Genomic DNA, 14,456 nt, shown 5'->3' with positions numbered 1-14,456 from the left:
ACATGACTAAATTATCAAATACAACACTGTTATTATCACTGTAACTGAAACTTGGCTTAAAACCAGCATAAACAACCTGAAATTACACCTCCCAGCTATAATATCATCAGTAAGGACCATATAAAGAGGAAAGGTGGTGTTTTGCTTTGATATTTCCCAACAACTATGACTAGGAGATATTTGAGTGGTGAAAGAAATGAAGGAGAAAGCAAATATCACCACTGGAGAATTGTGCAGGATTCTGAGGAAAAGTTTCAAAGAAACCAGTTTGATGGAGAGGATGTACAATTACAACCCCCAGTTGGGAGAGTTGCAGGATGATTTACTTAAAGAAATAGTGGCACAGAGTGAGCCAGGAAATGAAGGAGATGTTTCCTGGGGGGACATGATGCTGAAAATACAAAAGAAGGGTGCAGAGACAATCCTGAAGTATAGCGGTGAGATGGAAAAGAAAACATATGCAGAGAAAGTAAAATACGGTCAAAGTGAAGTCTCAGAAAAGAAGGCAGAAGAAAATGAAAAAGAGAAGTACGTGGTAAAGATTCAAAGTAAAGAAGACAAAGAAATGGACAGTTTTGAAGTGTAGGGCAATTTAATAGCTCCTTTGCGTATAAACGCACATGAGGTAAGAGGATTTATTCTTATTAACAAAGAGGCATTATATTTGAGACTGTTTTTTTTTCAATGCAAAATTTTCTTGGAGAATATGAAAAAAAAAAGAAAGACTGTAACCCATTAAATCTTTATGTGAAAAAAGCATTTAACAAGGAAACAAACAGAACATTAATTTACAATTTCAAGCAGAGGTAGAAACAGAGACTTTGAAAGAACATTTGAAAGCTTTATGTAAAGAAATACTGGACACTGTGAATGTTTATGACAAAAGGAGTTTATGGACTAGTGGCTGGGACTGTAATATTGAGTTAAAAATAGAAAGAGAAAAAATATACGTATACCAAGCATGATAAATGTGGAGGAGAATAGGGGTGTTATAAAATACTGGGGACAAACCAAACATGTTTTTTTTGTGTGTGTGGAAAAGAAGGATATTTGATAAATAACTGTGACAAAAGAAAATGTTATATTTGCGGGGAAATGGGACATGATTAATTGTGACTTGAAATGTTATAAATGTATCAAAATTGGACATTTATGGATGGATTGAAAAAATGAAAATAAGAGTCTATACACACTGAGCAGAGTGGAGGAGGGGGCGTTAACTACAACTCTGATCTGAGATATAAGTATCTTGTTTGTTTGGCTTATTTATACTGATTATTGCTTTAGCAATTTATATATAGCACTTTTTATTGCCTGCTGCATACTTCTTACTGTATTTTATTGCTATTAACTAATCTGCACGGGTAACTGATTTGTTTGCAGTTAAAAGCATTTTGTAGGGTATCCTTGCTCCTTTATCTGTTTAAAACTTTTCATTTTGTGGCTCACTGTGTCATAAAGATTTATGTAGTGTTTACTGTCTAAAGAGTGTAGGCTAATAGCTTTAGTACTGGTCTCCACCCTCCCTCCCTGTTGGTGTCTTGTTATACTAGGTGGCTTTGCAGTTGCCCACCCCTACTGTAAATTTGATCTGGGACGCTCCACCCAGTCTAGTGTCATTAGCTCATTCTACCTAATACAAAGAGAACATCTGAGAAGGGCTTCTGTTCCTCCTTTCTCCCTTTCTTAAAAAAAAAAAAAAAATTTGCCTGAATTTCCTTGTGTTCTGACTGCTTCTCCAACATTTTGGAAATATAGAGTATATTTTAGTGCATTTATTATAGCTGCATTCATCTTAATATTGCTACAACTCAAGTGCTCTAGGTTGCACTGCATCTGAATTGTGTGTTTTAGCTGCTTTTCTGTATATATATATATATATATATATATATATATATATATATATATATATATATAGACTTCTCTGTATATATAGACTAGCTATTTATTCTACTGTATTACTGCCTCTTAAATCGTTTTTCAGTTGTGCACTTGCCTTGCTTCATTTACAAAGTTTTAAATTGCTAATTTTGTAGAGTTTTAATTGCATTTACTGTTTAGGACCACACACTCAAGTGTGTTAGCCTTGTCTGTGTTTATTTACTGTATTATTGCATTGTTTAGCCTGTTTTAACAAAAAAAAAAATACTATCTTGTTTGCTCGTTTCCCACCTTTCCTAGCCAGTATAGTCCAGATCCCAAGCTTTGCTTGTCTCAGTACATTATTTTTTGTGTTCAGAGCTATCCAGACCTTGCTGTGGTAGAGGGAAGTCCTACTGCTTACCAGGGGGACTGGTGAGCATTGTACTGCCTATCTAACACTAGAGGAGTGGTTTCCAGCTCTGAAATTGTAATTTTATTAGCCTTTTTGGGCCAATTTCTATCCCTTTCAACTTTCTGGCTTAAAAATGCATGTGTTTGTGGATTTTTCATATCATGCAGCATGACGGGGCAACATTTAAACCATTCCAGGTGCCAGAAAGTCTGCTGTTCAAATTTTCCCTTAGAATTAGCTGGTTTTTCAGTAGTAGCACTAAAATCTGAACCCCTGTGACTAGCACTTGCTCTAGAACCTGCTGGAAAGCACTAGGAATCCTGAAACTGATACAAGCACTCAACTCTCCTTGTCAATAAAGAGAAATTAATCCTAGGCACTAAACAGGCTATAACTGCAAAGTACCTTGCAAAGGTAAGGGAAAACAGCTCTTGTACTTTACAAAAAAAGCACCTAAACAGGCATATCCAAGGGTCAGCTTCCGCTAATTTCTCCTGTCCACCTGGTGAATCTGGGCATACTGGGGCAATGCAGCAACTGCCTTATGTACACAGACAACCCTCTCCTCCTACCACCCAACACTACAACCTGCAAGAGATGCACTTACATAATCAAACTGGAAGCAAAGCTCTCTCCGGCCAAGATTGTGCTAGACAGTCAAGAGGAGAAGGCTAACATCTGCACTACACCTCAAGCACCTCATAGCCCTTCAAAACCCACACCATCAATACCCAGACATAGCAACACTAAACCCACATATGCGGAAGGACCTCCGAAGCTGAAACGCAAACAAACACCAGTCATAACCAAAGTGACATATAGCTCACCAAACCAGTGTGCCACCCAACAGCCCCTAAGGCAAGACAATGTACCCAACACTTTAGTCATAGGTGACTCTGTAGTCAGGCACACTGATGTCCCACTCACCAGGCTGAACAAGGAGAAAATTACAGTCAGCTTCCTGTCAGGTTCCAGGATCTGCCACATAACGCCTGCACTCAAGTCACTCCACAACAAGTATAAATATGACTCTGAAATTGTCCATGTTGGAGTGAATGACTTGAGACATACCACCCTGGACTACATGAAAAGAGACATGGAAGAGCGCTCGGATCATGTGGCCCAGGCAGGTGTGGCCCTAGCCCTGAGTAGCATCCTGCCTTTGCCCAGAATGATACCACAGTATAAGGACAAAATGATTGACTTCAACAATTGGCTAAGCTTTTGGTGTCATTCAAAGGGGATCCAGTATCTGTCTGCCTGGGAAGACATGATCGACAAACCACAATGCTTTGCCAGAGATGGTCTGTACCTGTCACCCCTGGGATTCAGGTTACTGGCTAAAGCTCTTGCCACCCCTATAGTTCCTTTTTTAGGCAAGGTTCTAAGGACAAAACCACCAACGTAAGAGATACAAGCATGCAAAATCTGAAGGTAATACTACTCAATGCTAGAAGTCTAAACCTCAAAATGCACTCTCTTGAGGCACTCCTAAAAATGGAGAACATTGATATCTGTGCAGTAACTGAGACCTGGTTCAAGGCTCCAGAGAGCACCCCTGCAATGCCAGGCTACAACTCTTACCACACTTTTTGGCCACCAAACCAAGACCGAAACACTAAAGGTGGAGTAGTGCTCATATTCATCAAGGATATTCACACCTCCAGGCTAGTTGCCCAACACAATGCATTTGAAATTCTCCAGGTGCAACTAACACTAGGTAAGACTGCAATCCAAATTGTAGCTTGCTACAGATCCCCTACCATGCCCCAGGATTATCACTACACTTTTCTAAATATACTGGAAAATATTAAGATACAACCAAACACCCTAATACTGGGTGATTTCAACTACCCTGCCATTAACTGGGAAAACTACTCGGGTACCAACACCTTTTTCCAGTGGTTCTTGGAATTCATAAATTCCAACGCCCTGGATCAACTAATCCATTGTCTCACCAGGGGCTCCAATATCCTAGACCTGGTCATTACCAACATGGGAGACAGTTGCTCTACACCAGTGGTCACCTCCTCATTGGTCAGGTCTGACCATAAGCAAATCACCCTTGACATCCACATCCCCCCCCCCCCCCCCCAGTAAGGAAACCTCCGTAAAAAAACTTCTCCAAACAAACAAGCTATACAACAGAAGGAAGAAACTGTTGCAGAAAAGAGGAAAATCCCAGGAAGCAAAAAAACTCCCTCACCAGCCTCAGTAAGAAGCTGAGATCCCTCATAAAATCCTCAAAAGCTAGTTACGAAAATAAAATTGCCAAAGATTCCAAAGACAACCACAAGGCATTCTATAGTTATGTCAAGAATATAAATGGCAATGCTCATATCTGCTCTGAGCTACAACAGAATGGCATTAAATATACTGATCCCAAGGATATTGCCAATATCCTGGCAGTTCAATTTAGTGTCAATTTCACCCCCGTCTCACCCCCTTAAGGGCCCATCTCAATACCAAAAGATTGCCAAATTCTGGTAATCGTGGCCACACAGGTAGAAACCGCACCCTCCAAAGCTAAGAATACAGCATCCATGGGACCAGATGACATCCTGGGCTGTGTACTACGTGAACTACAAAATGAACTGGCTCCTCACCTAAGTGTCATGTTTAATCATAGCCTCATCTCAACCTTCATGCCCACTGAGTGGCACACAGCTACAGTTATCCCACTCCACAAGGAGGATCCACCTTGGATCCCGGGAACTACTGTCCCATCAGTCTGATGAGCCTGATCTGCAAGGGCATGGAACGCATTATCATGGAACTTATAAACAAAGACATTGGCAACCTTCAAACATTGGACCCCACCAAGTTTGGGTTTGTGAAGGGCCGATCTTGTCTCCTGAACCTGACTGACTTCTTTGAATCAGTCTCCAGAGCTGTGGACGAGGGTAAGGCAGTCCACACAGCCTATCTGGACCTCATCAAGGCCTTTGACACCACCCCCCATTCTGGAATCATAGATAAACTTACTAAGCTGGGCATAAATCCCTATGTCACTCGATGGGTTACCAACTAGCTTACTGACAGAACCCAGACTGTAAAAGTAGCTGACTCCAAATCCAGCCCCAGACAAGTGGAGTACCTCAGTGTTCAGTCCTGGGACCACTCTTGTTTGGCATCTACTTCTCTACATCTACAGACCAACAGTAAGGGACTCTGGCTAACAAAGTTCGCAGATGCCTGCAAACTGGGAGCCATTACTGAATCCCCAAATGATGTGGATATTCTACAAAAGGGCCTTACAGAAAGAGATGCCTGGTACCAGAGCCATGGCCTCAAGCTTAATGCCAAGAAATGTATAGTTATCCCCTTTGGAAAAAAAACATGTACCCATGAATTACCACATAGGTGGCAGTACACTAAACATTGAAAGTGTGGTGAGAAACTTAGGGACACAGGTGGACAGTGGTCTCACCTTCGATAACCACATCGCCACAACAGTCATGAAATCCTTCTATGTGGCACACCTCATTACTAAGGGCTTTTCATCCAGAAAAAGGGAGGTCATTGTCCCACTGTAATCATCCCTCATTAGACCCCATTTTAGAGTATAACGCCCCATTTGGTATGTACCTTACAAGACATCTGCAACAGCTGGATAGGCCACAGAAATACCTCACTAAAAGAATCACAGGCCTAAAGCAGATGCCATATGCTGACCGTTTAAAAATCTCCAGCTATACTCTGTGGCATATCGTCTACTCGGAGGCGATCTCTGCTTAACATACAAGGCCATGTCAAGCCCTGGGCTGTTGGACATGCTCCACTTAAAGAAATCCCAATCCCTCAGAGCCACATGCTCCAGGGATCTAAACCTTGTCATCACAATAAACAAAACATGCTGGAGGGATAGGTTCCTGACCCAGAGACTCCCCAGAGTCTGGAATAGACTGCCCATTCATGTCAAGCAGAGTGCCTCTTTGGCCCTCTTCAAAAGGAACCTTGATGATTGGATAGGGAAAAGGAAATCCCCCCCGAGGTTCATGTCAGTCACCCTGCTAGACAGGGCTTCAGGGAAGTAAATAGTGTGGGAAGAAATAGCCAGGGAGTTGTTATGGCTAGGCTTGTATAGGCCCTAGGGCTGATAGCCAAGTACCAACCTATGAACCTATGAGTAAGGAAATGAACAAAGAGAAGAACTTATAGAAGTAGAAATGGAAGAAAAATTGGATGCAAAAAATAATTAATGAAAAAGAATATATACAGCTAATGATTGGGGTGTGGTATAATGATTAAGGTGTTTGACTCACAGACATAGGGTGCAATGTTTGATTCTTACCTTGGGGAAGGAAGTTGGCCAAACTTAGTAAGGCTTATTAAGAATGTTAGCTTAGTAATTAGCTATGAAACCATCAATTTAAGGCAAATAAGAAATTAGAGTGCTTTCTGTAAATGTGAATAGTATTAAGAATACAGTAAGAAGACTAGGAATTTTAGAGTGGTGTAATATATGTGATGCAGCTGTAATTATATTAGAAGACACAACATTTTTAAAAAATAAAGAAAGATTACAAACAGAGAAATTATGGCTGGAATATGGGAAATGAGAGATGTTCTGGAATAGATGTATTCAGTAGAAATACAGTAAAGATATTAGATGTAACTTTTGGAAAAATGGGAAGACTAACCATTGCAGATTTAGGATGGAAATAAGAAATATACAGAATTACATTATATGCCTATACTAATCGTAAAGAAAAAGAAAGCTTACTTCATCAGATTTTAGACTATGTAGTGATAAATCTGATTATAATAATAATGGGATTGCAACTGTGATTTAAGAGGGAAGTGTAAAAAGAAAGGAAATGGTATAAGAAAAATGTTAGAAGTTATAAGATGTGGTAAGTTAAAACTTTGGGGCAAAAATCCATGGACTTATGAAAGGGGTATGTATAGAAGTGAAACAGACTACTTTACAGAATCAGAGGGTTTTGTTATAGGAGAAAGGGAGGTAGTCAAATCAGGATCTTCTGATTATCTTGTAATACGAATAGAGATAAAGAAAAACAGGAATATATAAAATAGGCAAAGGAATAATAAGAATAAGTGAGAAAGCAAGATTACTCCATCACATATCGCCTACTCAGAGGCGATCTATTCCTAACATACAAAGCTATGTCAAACCCAGACCTGTTGGACATGCCCCACTTAAAGAAATCCCAATCCCTACACGCTCTAGGGACCTAATCCTTGTCACCACAATAAACAGAACATGCTGGAGGGATGGATTCCTGTCCCAGAGACTTCCCATACTCGGGAACAAACTAGCTATCTATATCAAACAAAGCTCCTCATTAGCAATCTTCAAGAAAAATCTTGATGACTGGATGGGAACTAGGAAATTCACCCTGGGGAATAACCTCTGTGGCTCTGCTCGACAGGGGCACAGCAAAATAATTTTCTTGGGTGGCGAAAGCCATGGTACCTTTTTGGCTAGGCTTATATAGGCCCTAGGACCAATAGTCTAGTACCTACCTATAAACCTATGAAGAGATTAGTAATACAGTTATGGAAAGATTATATTACTATAAGAACATTTTATTTGATCTGAATGCTGGATGACATATAAGGAAAAAATATAAAAATGTTTTTTTGCAGTGGCAATATGATGTGAGAAAAGTAGAGAAAGAAAAATATAAAAGAACATTTGATGCATTGGAAGATTTAGAACATAATGAAAGAAAGTACTTTGACGAAAAAAAAAAAGAATTATATGAAAGAAATGAAGAAAACAACTAAGAATTCTTATACAAGCAAAGATATTTTATATGGAAAAAAGAGGTAACAGTGAATTACTTAAGCAGATTAGTAAAGGAATATGTTGGTAGAACGAGAGAAATAAAAATGTTAAATGGGAAATAGAAAGAACTCAGGAAAAGAATCTGTATAGTGTACAATATGTACAAGAAATGTTTAAAGAAAAATGTAGCAAAAAAAACATGGAAAGTAAAAAAAGTTAACAGAAAAAGAGAATAAAGTGTGGGGAAAAGGACATTTCTTTAAATGAGCTAGATCAAGTTTAGGGTAAAAATATATAGATCTAGCTGCATGACCAGATGGAATAGGGTATGAAATGTACAACAATTTAAGGGATCATCAAAAAATATTTTTAAACCTTTTGAATGAATTGTTAAATTAAGGTGAAGAATTATGTAGTGGAATACCTGACTTCATATGGAAGAATGAAGTTAGAAGTCAGTTAAAAAACTGGAGATCCACAGTATTAACTAATAATGCTAAGATTTCTATGAAAATAATATAAAAGAGGTTTGAAACTAAAATGGAAGATATTATGGAAGATAGCATATACAGTATAAAGGGGAATGGTTGTTAGAATTATTGATGATAATTACGGAAATTGTGGATATTACAAACAGAAAAGAATAAGCAAAAATCAGGCATTTGAAACAACTGGACAAGAAATCGTATGGGAAATAATGAAAGAATATTTTATTTTATTTATTTATTTGCATTTTGTTAACCAGGAAAGTCCATTGGGCCAGTATGAGCCCTTTTTCAATGGAGGCCTGGGAAGAAAAGCTTCATGTACATACAAACAGAAACAATACAAGTAACAATCACATCAAAATGAATACAGGGTAATACAGAAATAAGTCAGCAGAAGTTATTACAGTTTCACAGTACCTTCAATGATTCACATCAAAATTAATGCTGGGTATTACAGAAATAAAAGTCAGCAGAAGTTATTACAGACCCATAAAAATAATAAAACTGTATAGTCTGGCAAAGTTATAGGTTTACTTATATACATATATACATTAATATTTCTGGGAGGTAGTTAACCTGTAATATTTAAAGTTAAAAAAGAAAAAAAAATGAGAGAGTAGGAAGTTATAGGAGTCAGGAGGAGGAAGAATCTGATGTCTGAGTGGAAGGTAAAGTTTTCAGAAGGTATACGTAATATAAATGAGAATGTTAGGAAATTATATATGTCAGAGTATAGTACTAGTAATGTCTTTCGGCTTTTCCCGGTTAGGGGTCCCAACAGCGGAACTCTGGTCCGCTAATGACTGGCAGTGGATTTTTATGGTGCCAAGTTGCCAGCCCGATGCCCAACCTTCAAAGAAGGCACACCCATTCACACACGCACCTACCTGCATGCCTATACACATCACTCGACCACGGGGAGGACATGCAGACTCCACACAGAAGGCACTCCAGCTGAGAATCGAATGGGAGAAGCTCTTGCTGTGAAAAATAATTGTAAATGGCCGGATAAGCCAAGAGGTACATATGAAGAGTGGTGTAAGACAGGGATGTCCAATGAGTTGTATATCCTTTACATTAGTTCTGAATGTGATAGTATATGAAATAAATTATTTTATTTTATTATTTATTTTATTTAACATTTGTTGACCGGGAATGTCCGACTAGGTTCCACAGAGCCTGTTTTCAGCGGAGGCCCGGGGAGAAATGCTCCAGATGCATGTTTTTGGAATGTGGGAGGAAACTGGAGTACCCGGAGGAAACGCACGTGAACACAGGGAGAACATGCAAACTCCACACAGAAGGCACCCCAGCCAAGAATCGAACCGGAGAACCTCTTGCTGTGAGGCGACAACGTTAACCGCTGCACCACTGTGAAACAAGTGATAGAATATGTTTACATTGTCAAGAAGAATAAACTACGTATTTTGTGTTTATGAACTGTAAATTACATAATGAAGGTGGTGGGTATATAACACCTGAAGGGTTAAGTATTCCAGTTCTGTTAACATATGCAGATAACATTATCATAAATACAAAAAAGCTAAATTTGGGTAAAAGAAGTAATTAGCTGCACAAATGAGTGTCTATGGATTTTAGAGATGGCTTTAAATAGAGATAAAAGTAAAGGTTTTGGTGATGTTGTAAAGATAGGGATATATATTTTATAATGATTGACATTTCTGTTTCAAGTATAAAATTTGAAAATAAAGATGTAAGTAGAGTTCCATGGGAAAAATAGAAGAAATACAACAATTCCATCTTTTCTGGAAAACACAACGTATCATTTAGAAAAAAAAGGCTTATTTGATAAATTCAGTATTGATGGGAAAGTACCATACTTAGCAAGTATATTTATGTCACCAACAACATTTGAAAAGGAATTATTACAAATATTTTTTTATTTATATGGGGTTCTAGATTAAACTGAGTAAAAAGAGGAATTTTGGTTGTAAACAAAGAAGTAGGTTTAGGGTTTATTAACCCAGTGGTATATGCTGTTTCATTAAATGTGTGCAAAGTGTTAAAGTGGATAAAAGAAAAGAAGGCAGTTTAGTAGTAAACTGTATAAATATAAGTTTTGGGGTATTGTAAAAGAGAAAAAGAGTGTTTAAAGGAGGAAATAAAATATTACTAAAAAATATGTTTGTGGAAATTAAAAGCTGATATATATAAAAAGAAAAGAGTGGTGTAAGAATGCAATGATAAAACACTACCATGGAAAACCATGGGAAATTCTAATGTATGAAAATGTTAAAGCTATAAAAATAAGAAGTAAATGCAAGAATGGTATAAGAATGCAATAATAAAACATTACCATGGAAAACCATGGGAAATTCTAACGTATGAAAAAGTTAAAGCTATAAAAATAAGAAATAAATGGTGCAATCAGAAAGTAGACTCAAGATTTTTTATGGAGACTGGCAATAGATACATTTCTAGTAAAAGGAAATATGCTACACAAGAAACAAGTGATAGAATATGTTTACATTGTCAAGAAGAAGAAACTATGTATTATGTGTTTATGAACTGTAAAAAGAGTAAAAAAGGTATGCAGAAAACTATGTAAAGAAGATTTTTTGAAGATACAAAAGAAGTGGATTAAATAAACATGGATATTATATGGTTATAATGGGTAGGATTATAATAATTGACATAAGATGGAAAGAACAGGTATGCAGGATATTGCTGTTTATGTATACACTGCAGGCAAAGATAGAGAAAGAATATGTTTAAAAAAATGTTAGAGTAGTAAATTTGTTTACTGCAGTTGTAGAAAATTTTAATTGTGATTAAAAAAAAAGGGAAAAGGCAATGATGTAAGAAAGATGTTAGAGATAGGTGTGGCAAATTAAATATTTGGAGGAATAAATAGCTGGACTTACAGAAAAAGAGAGCATAAAACAGAAATAGATGTTTTTTGACAATAATAAATAGAGCAATTGGTAAAGAAAAAGTAAACAAAACAGTTTTTTTCAGATCATTTGGTTATTTGGATAGAGATAAAAGGAAAACAAGGATATATACGGATAGGTAAAGGAACAGAAAGATTAAATGAAAACAAATGGGATAAAATGGGAAAGTCTATAGTAATGGAGTTTTGGAAAGACCATATTAATACAAGGGAGTTTTCAGAGTGGTGGATAATGTTTAAAGAAAAATATAAAAGTTATTATATAGAATATTAAATGAATAGCAGGAAAGAAATGAAATGAATATGAATATAAGTGATGAGGCATTTAGAAATTTGGACTGGAATTATAGGGATCTGAATCAAGAAAAAAATAATAAAAAATATTTTCTTCAAGGTAAGGAGGAGGAAGTTGCCCCTTAGATAAGTAAGCTTGTTAAAGAAGATAATTGCATAGTAACAGAAATAAAAGATGTAAAAAAGCATAATACAGAATAGGCAAAAGAAAATTATGGGGATAATAATAGACTATGTAAAAAATATGTTTAATGATATAACAACAACAGAAAAGAAAGATAAAAACAAGTGCCAAAGCTGCCAAGGCATAAATCATAAAACAAACTGTATAACATGTATCACTAAAAGTACTTCAAAACATTCAAGTAAATGGCCTGTACCTGGCTTTGGTGGTCTTTCTCATAGTTTTGTTTTAATAACAACAGAAAAGAAGATGTGGAAGGTGAAGAAGGTTTCAGAACACGATAACAGAGATTTAGACAAAGAAATAAGTTTAGAATATATGGAGAGAATATTATCAGTAGTTACTGTAAATTCGGCAGCAAGATCTGATGAAATAGAGCACCAAATGTATAGAAATACATCAAAATGGCAACAAGAATGCTTCTTAAATGTATTAAGAGACTGGCGTATTTAACAGGGGTATTCAGTTTACCTCTGCTATACAAAAAAGAGATTTATACTATCATAATCTCATTCATATGGGGATCTAGACTCAAATCCGGTAATGAGAGGTACAGTGCATGCTTTTAAAGATGAGGGAGGACTAGACCTGATAAATCCTATGGTATACGCATTATCATTGAATTTGTACAAAGCCCTTAAGTGGGTTAGGGGTTCCTTACTAATATATTACTATGGGAATATGGAAAATAAATCCTATTATGTATATCACTGAAAGGAATTACAGGGAGAAAAAAAATAAAGCTATAAAAGCAAGAATTAACAGGTATAAAATATTGCAGAATGTTGAAGATTGTTTATGGAGACTAATGGTAAAGAAATTGCCTGTTAAAGCCAACATGCCATATAAAAAAGGTCTATATTATGCACTCGAAGTTTCACATCTTTGAACCTTGTATGATCGACACCATATGAGCGAAGTTTGAAACATCGAATATATAATAAAAAAATTTAAAAAAATAAATAAATAAAAAAGAAAAACTTACCTAAATGCTTTGAGCAGGGGTCAAGCTCCCCTGCACCCCCCACACACCCGCTACTTAAATATACCAACTCCGAGATCGCACTTCAGTGCAGAAAAGGGAAATCTTTCCATTCTGCACCATATGAAGCCATTTGTTTTAATCTTCGAACTTGTATAAGTTCAATCATATGGTGGCGGCCATGTGACATTCGAACTTTTACAAGTTCGAGGCTATAATAGGAACTCTAAGAAAAGGATTAAATAATATGCACATTTTGCAAAGAAGTTGAAACTACTAAACATGTACTTTTAAAATGTAAAAGAGTTATAAAGATATGGGGAAAATCTAGGAGAAATGAACTACTTTGAAGATATAAAGAAAGCAGATGTAATTATGGACAATATTGAATATGTTTATTATAAAGATAAGAATTATGAATATGTACAGAAGACAGATAAAAGAACATTTAAGAACATTTAATTTAATATGGATTATATGGAATCAAAGAATAAAATAAAAAATGTTTAATGGGAAATGGGAATTGGTGATAATACTGGAAAAAGTCAGATTTTGGTTTTGGAAAATGGAGTGGGGGTCAGAAAGAAGGCAGTAATTAATGTATGTATAATGAAGTGTTAACTAGTATTGTAAATACTGTACATACTTTTTAAAAATGTTTTGCAATGTAAAATAATTTCTTAAATAAAAGGACCCCTACTCCTTTTGATCAGTGCAGTGGATTCTTTTACATCCTCCTGAGCTACCACCATCTTGAGCAGATGGATCTTGGTTCAATATCTCAGCCAAAGGAAAACACATTCAGGATTGCAGCACCCCCTAATGGGTGGAACTTTTAAACGTTTGAACACCATATGGTCGAGACGATATGTTAGAACTCTTAAAAGTTTGAAAATCAAATAAAAAAAAAAACAGAAAAAAACCTTACCTGAAAGCTTAAGCAGGGGGCAAACTCCCCCCCCCCACACTCTTTAAATATACCAACTCCGAGATCACACTACAGTGCAGACAATGGAAAAAGTCCACTGCCACACTGTATGGGGATTTCAGTTTAAACATTCAAACTTTTAAAAGTTCTATCATATGGTGTCGACTGTATGACATTCGAACTTTTAAAAGTTCGACAAAGTGATAGGAACCCCCTCAATGTTGTACTACAGTGCCAGCAATCCAATCACTTGAAGTGGCAACACAGATCACGGTGTTCTGGTCTTCCAGCAACAAAGACAAACGAGCTATCATTGTGCCACTAACCATTTACATGTTTATTTTGAGCAAGAGACTTATCTTTGCAAAACACTGTTTTGTTGTTGGCATACTACAAACAGTGAGGTCTAAACATGAAAGAGCTCTGATCCCACACCTCTGATTTCTAAATATATTACCACAAACCCAGAAAATGGAAAAGTAGTTAAAAAAGTTTGGTACTGGTTATAATGACATGATAGGGCCAGGTGCATCTTCATCTACTATAGAACCTGAGGCCAGCAGGACTTAGATCACCAAACTTCCCCTTTTACAAGTTTGTGAGCAGAAGGACTCCTCCTCCCCAATACAAACACAC

Source organism: Protopterus annectens, chromosome 2.part0 (genome assembly GCF_019279795.1).
Source record: "Protopterus annectens isolate FY-2018-M chromosome 2.part0, PAN1.0, whole genome shotgun sequence".
NCBI lineage: Eukaryota > Metazoa > Chordata > Ceratodontiformes > Protopteridae > Protopterus > Protopterus annectens.
This window is presented reverse-complemented; position numbering follows the sequence as displayed.